Consider the following 20,498-nt stretch of genomic DNA (forward strand, 5'->3'; position numbering starts at 1 on the left):
CCGCTGGCCTACCACTCTCGTGCTTGTCGCTTTAATCAGCAAGATCAGCGAGAAATGGAGTCGAATAAACTGCTTTGTAAGGAGCAGTACACTGAGAAAGAGAATTCTGTCTCCTCTCCTCCTTCACTGGTGCAATAAGGGTGAAGGAAATGGGGGCAATGGAAAACCTGAGATCATGTGTAAAGGAGGAAGGGAGGGAGAATGGGTTGTTGATGGAAGAAGCAGGCATGTGAAAAGCATTGATAATACCTTGAATCCTATGGTTAGCTTTACTTGTAACACGTACATCAAAGCATACAGTAAAATACATTGTTCTGAGTCAAATCAAATCAGCGAAGGTTGTGCTGGGCTGTACGCAAATGTCAACAATCTTCCGGCTCCCACATCTTATGAACCCAAACTTGTACATCTTTGGAAGCTGGAGCAGCAAGGAGAAACACACAGTGACGGAGGAGAACGGACAGACTGCTTACAGACAGTAAGCTTACACTGGCTGCTGTACTAATGTTACACTACCGTGCTGTTCTAAGCTGCACCATGTGGACAGGGACATCAACTAATGCAAGAGAGGAACAAATGAATAACATTCAGCAAGAAATAAATAACAGAACTTGCAGCTGAATAAAACCTTTCACATTCTCCAGATACAGTATATATTTTATGTCTTGCACTGCACTGCTACCGCAAAAAAAAAAACAAATTTCATGATGTATGTGAGTGATGATAAACCTGATTCTGATATGGGTCTCTATTGTGGACTGAGAGTGGGAAGGGGGCAGGGAGAGGGAAAGTCATTCCTGCCTGTGGCCATCAAACTTTACAATTCCTCCCTCGGAGTGTCAGACACCCTGAGCCAATAGACTGGTTCTGGACTTATTTCCACTTGGAATAATTTACTTATTATTTTTTAATTATTTATGGTTTTATATTGCTATATTTTTACACTATTCTTGGCTGGTGCGACTGTAACAACATCTAATTTCCCTCGGGATCAATAAAGTATGTCTGTCTGTCTGTCTGTCTGCCTGAATCGTGGTTGGGAAAAGGTGAACAGAGAGGGGAGGAAGTGGGAAGCACCAGAGAGACATTCTGTTATGATCAATAAACCAATTGTTTGGCATCAAATGACCTTTCCTGGTGTCTCAGGGTTGGGTGTGTCTGCACCTGTCCCTGGCACTCTCTCTCTGCCACCCGTCCCGCGGTGGTCTACCCTCGCCGTTCCCAACATCCTTTGTTGCCCCAGGATTTGCAATCTCACACTCAGCTCTACATTGTCAAATACAGTACTGTGCAAAAGTCTTAGGCACCCTAGCTATATATATATATGTGCCTAAGACTTTTGCACAATACTGCAAAACACTTGCTGTTACAAAGAAAGCACTGTAGCATTTCTACTTCCCTAGGAGTTTACAAAGATTCGGCATGACATCTAAAACTTTGGCAAACTTCTGTAAATGTGTAGTGGAGAGTATACTGACTGGCTGCATCACAGCCTGGTATAGAAAAGAACAGAAAATCCTCCAAAAAGTAGTGTATACGGCCCAGTCCATCATGGGTAAAGTCCTCCACAACCTTGAGCACATCTACACAAAAATTTGTTGCAGGAAAGCTGCTTCCATCATCAGGGACCCCCACCACCCAGGTCATGCTCTCTTCTTGCTGCTACCATCAGGAAGAAGGTACAGGAGCCTCAGGACTCACACCACCTGGTTCAGGAACAATTATTAACCCTCAACCATCAGACTCTTGAACCAAAGGAGATAACTTCACTTGCCACATCATTGAAATGTTCCCCAAACCTATGGACTTACTTTCAAGGATTCTTCATCTCGTGTTCTCAATATTTATTATTCCTTTCTTTTTGCATTTGCAGTTGGTTGTTTTTTGCGCACTGGTTGAACGCTCAAGTTGGTGCAGTCTTTCATTGATTGTGTTATGGATATTATTCCATTATGGACTTACTGAGGGTGCCCACAAGAAAATGCATCTCGGGGTTATATATGATGACATATATAAACTTTGATAGTAAACTCACTTTGTTCTTTTGAAGAAATTCCTCATCATCTCTGTTCTACACAGATGACCTTTTATTCTGAGGTGGTGTCTCCTGGTCCTAGACTTTCCCACTAGTGGAAGTATCCTCTGAATGTCCATTTTGTCTATGACTTTTGTTGCTTGGCTGGCTGAGATCAACCAGCATTTTTGTATTTGCTTGGTCTCCATAGCTGTTGGTGGCACTGATTCCCCTTTGTCTCTCCTGTTTGTTATTTCCTCAAAGAATTCCAATAGGTTTGTCAGGCAAGATTTCCCTTAATGAAAACCTGCTGACTTTGGCCTATTTTCTCATGTGCCTCCAAATACCCTGAAACCTCATCCTTAATGATGGATTCCAACATCTTCCCAACCACAGGCTTATAATTTCTTATCTTTTGCTTCCCTCCCTGCTTAAAGAGTGGAGTGACATTTTCAATTTAAGTCCACTGGAACCATTCTGGAATCTAGTGATTCTTGCAAGACCATTTCTAATGCCTCCACAATCTCTTCAGCTACCTGGCAGTATCTGTGGAGGAAGATGGACAGCTAGCATTTTGGGCTGAGACTCTGCATGAGGACCAAAAGAGGGGAGAGAGTCAGTATTAAAAAAAAGTGCAGGAAAGGGTAGACGATCATTGGGGCTTTGCCTCTCAGCACTCAGAGCCACTGGACCTACTTGGGGTCACCACTTCACTACAGCTAGGAGAACAATTTCTAGAAAACTGAGATTGGCCCAGGAAATATAACTTCCTGTCATGTCACAGATCAATTTGCCTGAGGTCCACCAAGAACAAACATTATTCATGGTACAATCTACTGCCGGAAGTCAAAGCCTTAACAACACCCAAAGGCTTTAATCAACCTCTTCAAATGCAGCATAAATCTCATGGATATTTTAACACAGCTTGGACCCTTTCCATGATCCCAGTTATACAGCCAATGACGAAAACTGTTATAGGATACGACAATTCGAGTCTCATGCTTTAATCTTCTTCAGAAACTCTGATCCACCTCAAATTAAACAAGTGAGGCTAGGCAGGATATGACACATTGTTGAGAAAAAAGAAAAATGAGATAAAGCTACCCCTATCAGACTCTAGCTTGGTCCAAAATTTTGGTCTCAGGCCAGCATTCAGCAAGTGCACACCACCCTTACACACCACCTCACTTGAAGCCATTGGCAAGGATCCAAAAACTCCACCTACAACATTTATTTGCACCTTAAATACCACATGCAATACTGTGTAAGGCTTAGGCACATATAGATAGTTAGCATGCCCAAGACTTTGGCACAGAACTGTATTTGACAACGTGGAGCGGAGATCAGGTCTGTAAATCTGGCAGCAGCAAAGGATGTTGGGAATGGCGAGGGAGGAGTGCCATGGGAGGGGTGTGGGATGGGTGGCAATGAAGAAATACCAAGGGTGGGGTGTGGAGAGATTGCAGATATACCCTGAGAAACCAGACAACATCATTTGATTCCAAACAATTAATTTATTGATCATTATAGAATGTCTTTGGTGTTTCCTGCTCCCTCCCCTCTCCCTTCCCCTTTTCCCAACCATGATTCCCCTCTCCTTGCCCCCTTCCCACTCTCAGTCCACAATACAGACCCATATCAGAATCAGGTTTATCATCACTCACATAGATCAAGAAATCTGTTTTTTTGTGGGAGCAGCACAGTGTAATACATAAAATTACTACAGTACTGTGTGCAAAAGTCTTAGGCACCCTATATATATATATATCCAAGACATTTGCACAGTACTGTAGAACATTACAGTACAGGAACAGGCCTTTCAGTCCATAATGTTTTGCCAAATTAATTAAACTAGTAATGCATGCAAATTGCACGAGGAATTCAGCAGATCAGGCAGTATGCCCCCTCCCCCACCCACCCACCCACATTCTCCCTCACCTGGTCTCACCTATCACTCGCTAATTTATACACCTTCCCCTACCCCCACTTTTTTATTCTAGCTTCTTCCCCCTTCCTTTCAGTCCTGATGAAGGGTCTGAGCCCGAAACATCAACTGTTTATTCATTTCCGTAGGTGCTGCCTGACCTGCTGAATTCCTCCAACGTTTTGTGTGTGTTACTACGGACTTCCAGCATCTACAGAATCTCTTGTGTTTCTAATTTAGCTAGTTATTAAATGCCTAACTAAACTAATCCTTTCAATCTGCAGAATGCCCATATCTGTCCAGTGGCTGTCTTAAAGCCTCTGTTGTGTATGCCTTGACTGCCACCCCTGGTAATGTACTCTAGGCACCCAGCACTCTGTGTGTAAAACTTACCTTGCAAATTCCTTTGAAGTTACCCTCTCTCATTTTAAATGCATGACCTCTATTATCGGACATTTCAACCCTTGGTAAAAGATAAAGGCTTAAACCTCTATCTGTGCCTTTCATAATCTTGTAAACCTCAGTCAGATCTGCCCTCAGCCTCTACTGCTCCAGGGTAAACAACCCTAGATTGTCCAGCCTCTCTTTGCCCTTGCCCTCTCTTTGCACATGCCCTCCAATCCAGACCGCATCTTGGTAAACCTCTTCTGGACACTCTCAGCATCCTTCCTATAATGGAGAACCTAGAACTGAATGCAGTACTTCAAATGTGGCTGTCAGAGGCCTCTGGTCTCTTTCTCGGGGGAGAGTCTGCTGGTTCTCGAGTCGGGTGAGCTCTAGACTGTAACATTGAAACAGTGATCTGTTGGTCTCCCCTCTCTGAGTGAGAGAGAGCGAGAGAAAGCATGTGGCATGTTGCAGTGCTGGGTTGTGGACTGTAGTTTTTGCTGCACCCTTCGGGAGCTTTGCTACTGCTTGCATAGTGGGGCAGTCTGATGCTTTTTTGATGCTTTGCTGCTGCTTGTATGTGAGGGGGGAAGGGGCTTTGGAGGTCTAAGGTTTTCTCTATCATTCATTCTTTGGGTTTTTTCTGGTTTATGGATGTCTGCGGAGAGTAAGAATTTCAGGTTGTATATTGTACACATTCTCTGATATTAAATGGAGCCATTGAACTATTCCCATTTTCCAGCCACATTAAAGAAAAAAAAATCATGAATCTGTAACCAGAACTAAATTTTAAAGGAGATATCAGTATGAAACTTAGCTGATCAATCCTTCTCGTGAGGGAAATGGCATGGTCAATGTCACAGGATGTGATGAAGCAATGACATAATTTCCTGGAAATTGTATGCAATAGCTGTACCTTTGCAAAGACACAATTCCCGGGACTCTGGGCCAAATCACATCTGCAAAACTACAGCACCATCTAGGCAGCCTTACTACCTCACTGTAATTAACTCAATAAAGAGATCAAGATAATGATCAGCTTCATACAGATCTCTTTATTTCCACACATTGTCACAAAATAAAATCCTGTTCCAGTTAGAATGGAAGTGGATATGGAGAGGGTGTTTCCTACTGTAGTGGAGTCTAGCCCCAGAGGATGCCCCTTTAGAACAGAGATGGGAGGAATCTCTCTAGCCAGAGGGTGGTGAATCTGTGAAATTCATTGCCACGGATGGCTGTGGAGGCCAACTCATTGGGTATAAATAAAGTGGAGGTTGATAGGTTCTTGATTAGACAGAGTGTCAAAGGTTATGGGGAGAAGGCTGGAGAATGGAGATGAGAGGAATAATAAATCATCCATGATGGAATGGTGGAGCAGGCTTGATGGGCCAAATGGCCTAATTCTGCTCCTCTGTCTTATGGTCACATGGTCTTTTTTGCGGTCAAATGCATCATGTTGTGTCAAATTAAGTCAGCGAGAATTGTGCTGGGCAGCCTGCAAGTGTTGTCACACTTCCAGCATTGACGTAGCATGCCTTCAACTCACTAACCCTGACCTTACATCTTTGGAACATGGGAGGAAGCCAGAGCACCCAAAGGAAACCCGCGCAGTCACATGGAGAACATACAAACTCCTTACAGACAGTAGTGGGAATTGAGCCTCCATCTTACAAGTGGTTACGCTACCATGCTGTCCTCTACACTCAAAATCCACAAACAAAAAGAAATGTGTGTTACCATTGAACCAAGTCACCATAACTCTAAAGGCTTCCATTGAAAGCATACTGAAATATGGAGGTACACCTGCTGTGCTTTTATGTTCTTTCATATCAAAAGAGAATAATATTTATTTAAAGACTCTTTCAAGTATGAATCAGGAGTAAGCTTTATCTTCTCAATGTAGTCAGGTGAAAATGATTTGTACTGTTTGGAAAAAAGTACTTGATTATTATGCAATAATGCTTGCTTGTGTGCCAATTATAACCAGATATAAAAGGCTGTTCAAAAGTTGTTTGCACATTTGACGTTTCGGGTCTCAGCCGAAATGTTGACTGTTTATTTCTCGCCATACATTTCTTGTTAGTGTTGGCGTGTGGCCTAGTGGGCAAGGCATCAGACTAGTAACCTGAAGGTCACTGGTTCGAGCCTCAGCTGAGGCAGTGTGTTTGTGTCCTTGAGCAAGGCACTTAACAACACATTGCTCTGCGACGTCACCGGTGCCAAGCTGCTTGGGTCCTAGTGCCCTTCCCTTGGACAACATCAGTGGCGTGGAGAGGGGAAGGCCTGCAGCTTGGGCAACTGCCGGTCTCCCATACAACCCCGCCCAGGCCTGCGCCCTGGAAACACCAGGCGCAGATCCATGGTCTCTCGAGACCGACGGATGCCACCACCACATTTCCTGTGTGCTGTGCTGGGTATTCAGCCTCTGCAGAATCTCCTGTGCACATTTGAATAATGTTTTGAATGGGATTCACAGCTACTTATTACAAGATGGAGTCCCTCTGGACCAAAGGTTCACAACTAGAGGTCCGTGGACCCCTTGCTTAATGGTCCATGGCATAAACATGTTGGGAACCCCTGCTCTGGACTAAACTCAAAAGTATAGTGGTGTTTTTGACTACTGAGGAGGAATTTCTTTCGTTAGAGGCTGGTGAATTTGTATAATTCATTGTCACAGGCAGTGGTGGAAGACAAGTCTTTAAGTATATTTAAAGCAGAGGTTAATAGATTCTTGATTATTAAGGGTATTAAAGGTTACAGGGCAAAAGCAGGAGAATGGGGTTGAGAGGGATAATAAATCAGCCATGGCGAGCAGACTCGATGGGCTGAATGACCTAATTCAGCTCCTATGTCTTATGGTCTATGATCTTATGGGTCGAGCAGCGTCTGTCGGTTGGGAAAGGAATTGCCAACATTTTGGGTTCTCTCCTCCCCAGTAGATACTACTTGATATGCATGGTTCTTTCGCCAGATTTATTTTTTGTTCATCCGGTTTCCAGCATCTGTAACATCCTTTGTCGATATTAGCATGGAGGATTGGTTAAAGCACATGAAACCAGAAATAAACTGATCACTTTTAGTCTGGCAAACCAGTGCAATTGGAAGTGCCGCAGGGACAAACAAGCAGTCCACTCTGAAATTATTTTTATGACTAAGTGATGAGAAGAGAGAAGCAAACACATTCAGCTAGTTGGGAAAATGTAGGAGGCCAAATCCGCAACCCTCAATAATATATTTTATTTCTCATTGGCACTGGATCACATAGTGCAGAAACATGTGACCCGATTCTAGACCCCTGCGATCTAATACAGAGTTCACACTGGCATGATACCAAGGTAGCGTACTGTTTATCCGACCTTGGACCTGAAAGGAAAACTACTTTTATTTTTTAAGGCTGCAATCACTTTATGCCATAATCTGTATTATGTACTGCTGAATGTGCTTGAATTTGTAACTAAACATTAAACTGGTTTGCTGATTGTCACAGCGTTAGGTTATTCCTGTGCCACTCAGTTAGCCACTCTCACATATTGTACAATAAAGTTCAGTGGAGTCTTGGTGTGCTCTGCTTTGTCCCTCAATAATGAACACATCTCAATATATTTTTTCTTTTATTGCTCTCATTTTCACTACTTATTTAACTTAATTTTATAGGCATATTTCACGGCAGAGTATGCAAGTGATAGTAAACCAGATTCTGATTGCCTGCATTAGTTCCATATCCCTCTGTGGCCTACTCACTCAGGTACCTGTGCAGATGTCATTTTCACTGTTGTTATTCTTGCCTCCACCACCTCTTCTGGTAGCTCATTCCAGACAACAAGTACTTTCAGCATTGAAATATTGATCCCTTAGAAGCCCTCCTCCCTCTCACCTTAAATCTGTCCTCTCAAGTTTTTGACCCTCTACCATGGGACTACTTATGCCTCTCGTAATTTAACCAGGGAAGCCCCCAGTTTGTGGCACTTGTTATTGCCACTGGAACCAGATTCCTCAGGTTGAGAGAGTGGAACTGCCCCCAATGCAATGGTTTTTCCACTTTAAAAGCTCTCCTGTACAGGTTTTCTGTCATCCTCGGACATGATAGACAAACATCAATTTAATCTACTGTATCATGTTACCCCTTGGCTTTCTTTTACTCCATGGAAACCAGGCCCAGCCTAACCAGACTCTCCTTATAACTCAAGCCCACCAACCCAGGCATGACAGATTTCATTTTACCAACACAGAAACATTTATTGTCTTACTACAGAAGCACAGAGAGAGATGGGAGAGAGAGAAGATCTTCCCACTCTGTAGGTTGACAGATCAACTGTGGCATGATTCACACTGATTAAAAAAAAAGTAGCCAGGGTAAATCAACAATTCAGATCAACTCTATTCTTGAGGTTAGATGGAGGGGCAGAGTCGCATTGTGATCACAGGATCAGACAAAGCTGCAGAGGGTTGTTAACTCAGCCAACTCCATCATGGGTACTAGCCTCCCCACCATCAAGGACGTCTTCAAAAGGCGTTGCCTCAGGAAGGCAGCATCCATCTGTTGTGTATTTAATATTTCAGTAATATTTGAGTAATACTGTAAATATATTCTTTGATTGAGCATTCTTTGTTGTTACATAATTCGTTATAAGTCATTATGCCACCATGTCATACTAAGCAAAAACAAAGTTAGACTCACATTCCCAGCTCCCTTGTTTATCTTTCAATTTGTTTTTATGTTTTGGAGTTACAAAACATTACACTATCATAAAGGATGAGAGAGGACCGCACTAATTAACCCTTCAAACAGCCGCTCACTGAATGTTTTTGGTTTCTCTGTAAACTCTAAAGACTGTTGTGCATGAAAAGACCAGCAGCTTCTGATCTTCTCAAACCACCTGTTTGGCACAAGCAATCATTCCACGATCAAAGTCACTTAGATCACATTTCTTCCCCATTCTGATAATTGGTCTGAACAACAACTGAACCTCTTGAAACTATGTCTGCATGCTTTTATGCATTGAGTTGCTGCCGCTTGATTGGCTGATTAGATATTTGCATTAATGAGCAGGTGTATAGGTGTACCTAATAGAGTGTCCAGAGAGTGTACAGCTAATTGCTATTTTTCTTGTAGCTTGTTGGTAAGGAGATTCAAAGTTCCAAGTATAAACTACATTTATTATCATATGGTGCTGAGCAAAAGTCTGAGGTGCCTAAGACCTCTGCACATATTGTATTTATCAACGTGGATAGGAGAGTGAGTTTGTAAATCTGGCAGGAGCAAAGGATGTTGGGAATGGTGAGGGTGGATTGCCACGGGAGGGGTGTGGGACAGGTGGCAGAGAGGAGTGCCAGGGGCAGGAGGTGGCGTGGGTACAGACACACCCAACCCTGAGACACCAGGCAAGCTCATTTGATTCCAAATAATTGGTTTATCGATGATTATAGAATGTCTCTATGGTGTTTCCCACTCCCTCCCCTCTCCCTTCCCCCTTTCCCAACCATGATTCCTCTCTCCCTGTCCTCTTCCCACTCTCAGTCCATAATAGAGATCCATATCAGAATCAGATTTATCATCACTCACATATGTCATGAAATTAGTTTTTTGTGGCAGCAATACAGTGCGATACATAAAATTACTACAGTATGGTTCAGAAAACTTTGTTAACCTAGCTGCAGTATATATGTGTGTGTGTGTGTGTGCCAAAGACTTTTGCACAGTATTGTATATGCAATCATATACTACCCTGAGATTTATTTTCTTATGTGCATTTACTGTAGAACAAGGAAATACAATAGAATCAATGAAAAATGACACACAAACAAAGACTGACATGCAACCAATGGGCAAAAGAAGACAAATAATTAATAAATAAATAATACTGAGAACTTCAATTGCAGAGTCCTTGAAAGTGAGATCACAGGTATCTGGAATCAGTTCAGAGTTGAGATGAGTGAAGTTACCAACACGGGTTCAGGAGCCTGATGGCTGTGGGGTCATAACTGTTCCTGAACCTGCTGGTGTGTGTCCTAAGACCCCTGTACCTTCTTTCCAATGGCATCAGTGAGAAGAGGGCATGGCCTGGCTGGTGGGGGTCCTTAATGATGGATGTTACTCTTTTGTGCAGTGCTCCTATTAGATGTACTAAATGGTGGGAGGGCTTTTCCTGTGATGGGCTGGGCTGTATCTGCTACTTTTTGTAGGCTTTTCTGTTCTTGGACATTGGTGTTTCCATACCAGGCTGTGATGCCTAGACACAGTTTATTCATATTTTAAATATCAGATTACAAATTATTATAAAATCCTTAGCTGTAAGACACAGAGACTCTAACATAAATAGCCAATGCTTATTAACAAGGGGATAGTGCATTATTTCCTGGAAGTATAGCAATTATAAAGTTAAATATATGATCCACTATAGAGTAATATCCTTTGCTAATTAGAACAGCCTGTGGTACCTCTTGAGTCCCTCACTCCCACAAGTGAATTGGTATATGAGGAAACAGTTCCTGCTGCCTCTTATTGCTTACTTTCCGAAGACATTCTTTAATCTCTGTGTTGAGCTCCAGAGTATTTACCCAAATAATAAAGTGCCACACCCACGTCCAAACGAGTCAATGATGATTAGAGTAACTGGAGCGGTGTTTGGGGAAAAGATGCACATTTTCCCTAAAGTAAAATGTAGTATTTTTAGCCCCAGAGACTGCAGAGTGCAGGAGATGAATAGTTCTGTGTTTAGAAACCCAAACTGGACTTTGCTGCTTGTCAAAATGTGACTCATTGCTAACATTATCCACATTTACCTGGTGGCTCCTGATATCATCAACATCATGTGCCGTGACATATGACGTGGGTGGTCATGGTGTTGACCATAATTGTTCTTGGCAAATTTTTCTACTGAGGCAGTTTGCCATTGTCTTCTTCTGGGCAGTGTCTTTACAAGATGGGTGACCCCAGCCATTATCAATACTCTTCAGAGATTGTCTGCCGGGCATCAGTGGTCACATAACCAGGACTTGTGATACGCACCAGCTGCTCATACGACCATACACCACCTGCTCCCACGGCTTCACGTGACCTTGATCGGGGGCTAAGCAGGTGCTACACCTTGTCCAAGGGTGACCCGCAGGCTAGCAGTGGGAAGGAGTGCCTTACACCTCCTTCGGTAGAGACATATCGTCACCCTGCTCGATAGAGGGGGTTAGAATAATGCAGGGCTTAGAAGGAGAAATAAAATAGAAGTTGGTGGAGGGATCCCATCAGTAGGCAGTCCTGGGATCGATACTAAAGATCAAAGTTCACAGGTCAAAGATGAAGTCAGTGAGTCCAAGAGCCCGTGAGTCTATTTGAAAAGTCAGAGGCCTGATATCCATGACACTGTGAGTCCACTGGAGTCTGTACAATCAGAGGAGGCCTAACATGGGGTTGAAGACCTGTCTGTGTGTGTGAGAGGGTGAGTGGGAGGAAGCTTGCTAACCCTTCTTTCACACATAGCCCTCCATTTTTCATCATCCATGTGCCTTTCGAACAGTTTCTTGAAAGTCTCTAATATATCTGACAGGGTATTCCACACACCCACCACTCTCTGTGAGATACACGGTGGTGCAGTGGTCAGCACATGTTTTACGGTACCAGCAACCTGGGTTCAATTCCTACATTCTCCCCATGACCACATGGGTTTCCTCCGTGTACTCCAGTTTCCTCTCCAAGTCCAAAGATGTTAATTGGTCGTGAATTGTCCTTTGATTAGGCTAGGATTAAATCAGGGGTTGCTGGCGCTGTGGCTCATTGGGCCAGAGGGGCCTACACTGTGCTGTATCTCAGTAAATAAATAAACTAACCCCTGATATCCTTGCTATACTTTCCTCCAATCACCTTAAGATTATAACCCCTTGTGTTAGAAATTTCCACTCTACGAGAAAGTCATCAGTTAATAACTCATCAGGGGTGATTGATAAATTCGTGACCTAAGGTAGAAGGAGATGAGTTATTAACTTCAAATTTTCTGCATAATCACTCAGAGTTGAACTGCATGGGCATGTAATGAGAGCTGTATAACCCATGCTGTGGACACTTTCTGGAGGTTCAAGATCCGTATGCTCCATAACCGCTGGACTAAGTGTGTAAATGTAGGAGGGGACTATGTTGAAAAATAAATGTGCTAGGTTTTCTAAAATTTCTAAAATGAAATTATCAATCACCCCTCGTACTTCATTGGGAGTTTGAGGATTCTTGGCATGTCACCAAAGACGCTAGCAAATTTCTATAGGTGTACCATGGAGAGCATTCTAAATGGTTGCATCACCATCTGGTATAGGGGGAGAGGTCCTGTACAGGATGGAAGTAAGCTGCAGAGTTGTAAAATTATTCAGCTCTATCGTGGGCACTAGCCTCCACAGTATCCAGCATTAAAGTCCCTCATCACCCTGGACATGCTCTTTTCTCATTGCTACCAACAGGGAGGAGGTACAGGAGCCTGAAGACACACACTCAACGATTCGGGAACAGCTTCTTCCCCTCCGCCATCAGGGAGGAGGTACAGGAGCCTGAAGACACACACTCAGCGATTCAGGAACAGCTTCTTCCCCTCCACCATCAGGGAGGAGGTACAGGAGCCTGAAGACACACACTCAGCGATTCAGGAACAGCTTCTTCCCCTCTGCCATCAGGGAGGAGGTACAGGAGCCTGAAGACACACACTCAGCGATTCAGGAACAGCTTCTTCCCCTCTGCCATCAGGGAGGAGGTACAGGAGCCTGAAGACACACACTCAGCGATTCAGGAACAGCTTCTTCCCCTCTGCCATCAGGGAGGAGGTACAGGAGCCTGAAGACACACACTCAGCGATTCAGGAACAGCTTCTTCCCCTCTGCCATCAGGGAGGAGGTACAGGAGCCTGAAGACACACACTCAGCGATTCAGGAACAGCTTCTTCCCCTCTGCCATCAGGGAGGAGGTACAGGAGCCTGAAGACACACACTCAGCGATTCAGGAACAGCTTCTCCCCCTCTGCCATCAGGGAGGAGGTACAGGAGCCTGAAGACACACACTCAGCGATTCAGGAATAGCTTCTTCCCCTCTGCCATCAGGGAGGAGGTACAGGAGCCTGAAGACACACACTCAGCGATTCAGGAACAGCTTCTCCCCCTCTGCCATCAGGGAGGAGGTACAGGAGCCTGAAGACACACACTCAGCGATTCAGGAATAGCTTCTTCCCCTCTGCCATCAGGGAGGAGGTACAGGAGCCTGAAGACACACACTCAGCGATTCAGGAATAGCTTCTTCCCCTCTCCCATCCGATTTCTGAATGGACATTGAACCCATGGACACTACTGCACTACTTTTTTATTTCTATTTTTGCACTACTTACTTAATTTAGCTATTTAATATAGTACTATTTAATAAACTACATACTGTACTTCACAGTTCTTTTCTCTATTATTATATGTTGCACTGTACTGTTGCCACAAAGACAACAAATTTCACCACATATGCCAGTGATATTTAACCTGATTCGGATTCTGATTTTAAATCTAGTGGGTCAATCCTGTACATTAACAATCTTTTCTCCATTGTGTACTTATTGAAGTCAGCTGCAGAAACTGGTTCTACCAATTCATCGAACAGCATATTCCTGAGTCCAAGTGTTCTTAGGTAAAGGGGTCTTTGCATTGTTCTCCCTCTCCTTCATTCTCTGCTCTCTGGTCTCCCACTATCACCCACTGGAAAGATTAGATTAGACTAGCTTTACTTGTCACATGTACATTGAAACTTTCAGTGTACATCATCAAGGGCCAACACAGTCTGAGGATGTGCTCGGGGCAGCCTGATAGTGTCACCACACTCCCAGTGCCAACATAGCATGCCCACAACTTACTAACCTGTACATCTTTGGAATGTGGGAGGAAACCCACACACAGACTCCTTACAGACAGCAGCAGGAATCCAACCTCGATCGCTGGTTCTGTAGTATTAGTGTAATCGAGTCCTGATGAAGTGGCGTGGCCCGATACTTTGTCAGTTTCTTCTTCTCCATGATGCTGCCGGACCTGCTGAGTTCCTCCAGCATTTTCTGTGTGTTACTCTGGATTTCCAGCATCTGCAGCATTATAGTGTTACATTAACCATTACACTACCTTGGAAAGAGTTCCCACCTCCATAATTCACAGCTGAAACCTACCAAATCTCCTCTTTGCTGTCTCTGTTTCAACTTCTCCTTCTTCTGGGGTCAATTGGAATCCCTCAACCTCAAGACCATTCCAATTAATGTTGACAGGCGTCCTTCATATCCTTCCTAGTGCGTGATGCCATGGATCCAGTTGGGAAAGGGAAGTACTTTTTGTTGACTTTGGATAACTTCCTGACTTTTGAACCCTGTGCCTCTATTTACAAAGCCATTTGTTGTATTAACTACTTTATTAATCTATCCTGTCACCCTCAAAGCACCTGGCTGTGCACGCTGTTTAGGATTGCATTATGTAGGTTGTTCTTGCTACCACAATGTATCAAAATCTCCATGAAGAGCAGTTGATAGCTGATATTTTGGTATGCTATTCTCGACTTTAAATCAACCAGTTATGTTGTTTGTCCTTTCTTGCTTATCAACTGGTTGCTCTGCTCTGTATTTATATAAACGGCAATTCCTATTTTATTTATTTAGAGATACAGCAAGGAACAGGCCCCTCCAGCCCAACAGCAGGTGCCACCCACTCTCCCACCTATTTAACACTAGCCGAGCCACAGGACAATTGACCATGGCTAATGAACCTACTAACCTTTGGACTGAGGCAGGAAACTACAAACTTCTTACAATCAGCACCAGAATTGAACTCCAGACTCTGATGCCCCAAGCTGTAATAGCATAGTAGTTAGCATAATGCTTTACGTATCAGTCACCCGGGTTCATTTCCTGCCGCTGTCTGTAAAGAGTTTGTACGTTCTCCCCGAGACCGTGTGTGTTTCCTCTGGGTGCTCGGGATTCCTCCCACAGTCCAAAGATACACCAGTTGATAGGTTAAATGGCCATTGTAAATTGTCCTGTGATTGGTCTAGAATTAAATCAGGAGTTGTTGAGCTGTGTGGCTCAAAGGGCCAGAAGGGCCTGTTCTGTACTGTATCTTAATAAGTTAAATAAATAAGTAAATAAATACATTATACCTAAAACTTGGCCTCCACAGTTATCTGTGGCAATGAATCCCACAGATTCACCAATCCTCCTCATCTCTGTTCTAAAGGGTCATCCTTGTATTCTGAGGCTGTACTGAGGCGGTGAGATGTTGACCTTCCTGACGGACTCAACACGTAATGTGAATGTAGTCTAGCAGCAGTGTTTCAGTAGCTTTTAATCTCCTGAACTCCAGGACCACAGGGCCCAGATCCTTGAGCGTGAATGAAATTTCTTTTCAAGAAGCCAGCAGCTGGATATCTTTTGAAATAAACCAAATAAGATTTGTCAAAGAATGGCCGAGATAAAGCAAGCAAATTTAAAACAGATTTGAGACATGGTTAATGGGTATCAAAGAACCTATTTGTGAGAAATTGAATAGGAACGGCTGAATGAAAAATCACAGTGGAATGTCAAATCTCATTATTCACTTCTGTTTTATATCAATAATTTATTAAATAAATATAGCTACAACAATTTGGTTTCAGTTTGTTCTTGCAATCTGAGACTGGTTTTGATTTTACCATCCTAAAATGATTTTATGAGAAATTTTTAAACCAATTCGTAAACATACTTTTCCCAAAAAAATACACTTGAAGCTTTATATTTTATATTTTAAGAAAAGACTGGTCATGCTTTCCTGCAATGTGAACTGCCTGTTTTGTTTACTCAGAGATTAGACTGCTACTATTGAAGAGATGATCAAAGTGACAGGCTCTACTCAGTTAGTCACCACAGGCTTTTTGTCAGTCAGGAGGCCAAGAATGTCTTTATAAACACATTTAATCCATTTAAGTAATAAACTTGGATGTATGAGCTACCTCTGAGCATCAACAAACTGGTTTCTCTGGTACCAATTTGCCTACTGAATGCATGAGGAGGACAGGCTGAACTTGTTCTGCTAGCAAAGGATCATGGGAAGTGACATGACTGAGGGCTGACAAATTATGACGGGTATGTTGTGTTCCTTGAAAGTGGTGATGCTCTCGATTCACAAGGATGATTCTAAGAGGAGGCGGACGTCCAGGAAGAAGACTGAGTAGGATTGACCTATATCCATCATTATCATCATCATAAATCATTACGTGCCATGTTGTATGACGTTGGTGATCATGGTCTTTCCATGACCAAGATTATTTTTGGCAAATGTTTCTACAGAGGTGGTTTGCCATTGTATGTTTTGATATTTCATAGAAAATACTGTAGAATATTACAGCACAATCCAGGCCTTTCAGCCTACAATGTTCGGTTGACGTTTCACCATTACTGACTCCAATTTGCCATGTGGAATACAATGAGTGGTATGAAGATTTCTAGGTCCATGGAATAGAATATAGAACACTACAGTACAGGCCTTTCAGCCCACAACATTGTGTTGACCTCTGAACCTACTCGAAGATCAATCTAACCCCTCCCTCCCACATAACCCTCCATTTTTCTTTCATCCATGTGCCTATCTCATCATCATCATTATGTATCAGGTTGTATGCATGGGCGATCATGGTCTTTCCATGACCATGATTGTTCCTGGCAAATTTTTCTACAGAAATGATTTCCTGTTACCTTCTTCTGGGCAGTGTCTTTACAAGATGTGTGACCCCAGCCAGTATCAATACTCTTCAGAGAATGTCTGCCTCATGTCAGTGGTCGCACAACCAGGGCTTGTGATATGTCCCAGCTGCTCAGACAACCATCCACCACCTGCTCCCATGGATTCATGTGCCCTGATCAGGGGGCTGAGCAGGCTAGTGGAGGGAAGGAGTGTGTTACACCTCCTTTGGTTGAGACACATTTCCACCCTGCCTTATCACAGGATAATTTACAATGACCAATTAACCTACTGACTGGCACATTTTTGGACTGTGGAAACCAAAGCACCTGGAGAAAGCTCATGTGGTCACAGGGAGAATGTACCAACTCTTTCCAAGCAGCAGTGGGAATTGAACTCAGGTCACTGGTACTGTAAAGCGCTGTGCTAACCACTACGCTACCGTGCCAACCTACTCCCTCTCACCTGGACTCACCCATTTCCTGCCAGCTTGTGCTCCTCTCCCTACCTTTTTATTCTGGCTTCGAGCCCCTTCCATTCCAGTCCTGGCCTGAAAAGTTAATGGTTCATTTCTCATAGTTCATAGACGCTGCCTGACCTGCTGAGCCATTTTGTGTGTGCTGCTAAAAATAGAAAATGCTAGACACATTCAATGGGCCAGGCAGCATTCTGTGGAAAGAGAAACAGAGTTAAAGTTTCAGGGTCAAGTCCCTTTGTCCAGATTAGGAAAGGGAGAAATCGAGTTTGACATAAACTGCTTTTCACTTCCCTTATTTTATTGCAAAGAAAGCACGACAGTGCTTCTTCCTCAGGAGTCTGTGGAGGTTCAGCATGTCATCAAAAACCTTGGCAAACTTCTATAGACGTGTGGTGGAAAGTGTGTTGGCTGACTGTATCACGGCCTGGTATGGGGACACCAATGCCCTTGAGTGGAAAGTCCTGGAAAAGGTAGTGAATTCGGCCCGGTACATCACAGAGAAAGCCCTCTCAACCATTGAGCACATCTACATGAAATGTTGCTGGAGAAAAGCAGCATCCATCATCAAAGATCCTCACCACCCAGGCCATGCTCTTTTCTCACTGCTGCCATCAGGTAGAAGGTACAAGAGACTCAGGACTCACACCACCAGGTTCAAGAACAGTTACTACCCCTCAAACATCAGGCTCTTGAACAGAAGGGGATAACTACACTCATTCTATTCCTGGTGTTCCTGCAACTGTTGGTCTCACTTTAAGGACTCTTTATCTTGTTATTTCATGGTCTCGTTATTTATTGCTTATATTTACATTTGCATTTGCAGTTTTTTGTCCACTGATCCTGTTTACAGTTACTGTTGTATAGATTTGCCTGCAGGAAAAAGAATCTCAGGGTTGTATGTGGTGACATGTATGTACTCTGATAATAAATTTCACTTTGAACTTTTTATGTACATACTAGTTATCTTATGTATTTATATTTATTGTGTTTGTTTATTATTGTGTTCTTTATCTTATTGTGTTTTTCTGGGCTGCATGGGATCCAGAGTAACAATTATTTTGTTCTCCTTTACACTTATGTACACTTAACAATCTTGGTTCTCTCAAAATTGAACCTTGAATCTGAATCTCTTCAATCAGGACTGCTCCAGAATCCAGCATCTACAGTCTCTCGAGTCTCCATTTTTACTATTTTTCATATTAATTTACATGCTTTGTTCTTGTCATATTTTCAAAGTCAAAGTAAAATGTATTATCAAAATATACATATGTTGCTATATACTACATTGAGTTTCATTTTCATGCAGGCATTTACAGGTAAATATATACAATAGAATTTATGAAAAGCTATGTACGTATAAGCAAAGACTGACAGCCAACCAATGTGCAAAAGAAGGCAAATTGTGCAAATAAGTAACTAGATAGATAGATAGATAGATACTTTATTCATCCCCATGGGGAAATTCAACATTTTTTCCAATGTCCCATACACTTGTTGTAGCAAAAACTCATTACATACAATCCTTAACTCAGTAATAATATGATATGCATCTAAATCACTAACTCAAAAAGCATTAATAATAGCTTTAAAAAAAAAAAAAAAAAAAAAGTTCTTAAGTCCTGGCAGTTGAATTGTAAAGCCTAATGGCATTGGGGAGTATTGACCTCTTCATCCTGTCTGAGGAGCATTGCATCGACAGTAACCATAATTGACCGTAGCCTACTCAGCGCCCTTCGCTCAGCTACCGATGTTAAACTCTCCAGTACTTTGCCCACGACAGAGCCCGCCTTCCTTATCAGCTTATTAAGACGTGAGGCGTCCTTCTTCTTAATGCTTCCTCCCCAACACGCCACCACTAATACTAAGGACATGAGTTGTAGAGAACGTGAAAGTGAATCTAGGTTATTAGTGGGTGAGTAGAGAAAGCTGATGGAGGTAGCATAATAACCACTCCTGAACCTAGTTGTGTGGGACCTACGGTTCCTGTACCTCCTGCCTGATGGTGGGGATGGGGGTCTTATGATGATGGATGCCACCTTCTTGTGGCAGCACTCCTTGTAAATGTGCTCCACTGTTAGTGAAGATATTCACCCTAAATTCAAATAGATCTTCTGGAATTGCTCAGCATCACGTGTAGGATTCAGTATTCAATGACTGTCAGTCGAGTCTTGAACTCATTCTCTCTTCACAGACTTGCTGAACAATTCCAACATCGTCAGAATTCCAGTGTTTCAGGTTATTTGATTTGTATTTTTATGCAAAATTTCCAGGGGATTATCCAGATCTCATGAAGTAGCTTCAATTTAAGATGAAAAGAAACACCCTGCCAGAGGTGGTGGTAGAAGCCAGTTCATTAGGGACATGCATGAAAGAAAAATGGAGGGTAAGGTAGGAGGAAAGAGATAGATGGATCCTAGAGTGGGTTAAATGGTTGACACACCATCATGAGCTGAATGGCCTGCAGTGCGCTGTATTGTTCTATGGTCTATGAAACATTTGTGAGCCAGAACAACTGCTAATTAGAACATTGAACAGAGGGTCTGCATAAACATCACTGCACAACAAAGATTTTGCTTCCTGAATACTTCCGGGCGTATCTTGTAGATTTTGAGCTGCTAATCATAAAAATCATGATGAAATTTCCAAATCATGCACCTACCCACCTGACAGCTTGTACTCCATCCCGCCTCCCCATCTTCTTACTCTGGCTTCTGCCTCCTTCATTTCCAGTCCTGATGAAGGGTAGGTAGAGCAGGGAGGATGAAGTGAAAAGCTGGGAGATGATGGGTGGAAAAGGTAAAGGGCTGGAGAAAAAGGAATCTGGTGGGAGACGAGAGTGAACCATGGGAGAAAGGGAAGGATGGGGGGAAACCAGAGGGAGGTGATAGGCAAAAAAGGTGTAAGACAGTAACCAGAATGGGGAATGAAAAAAGAAAGAAGAGGAGGCAGGTAGAAAAGCTGGAGCAAATGAAAAGTTTTTGAGGAATAGCTTATGATTAAGT

This window comes from Hemitrygon akajei, chromosome 26 (genome assembly GCF_048418815.1).
Source record: "Hemitrygon akajei chromosome 26, sHemAka1.3, whole genome shotgun sequence".
NCBI classification, from domain to species: Eukaryota; Metazoa; Chordata; class Chondrichthyes; order Myliobatiformes; family Dasyatidae; genus Hemitrygon; species Hemitrygon akajei.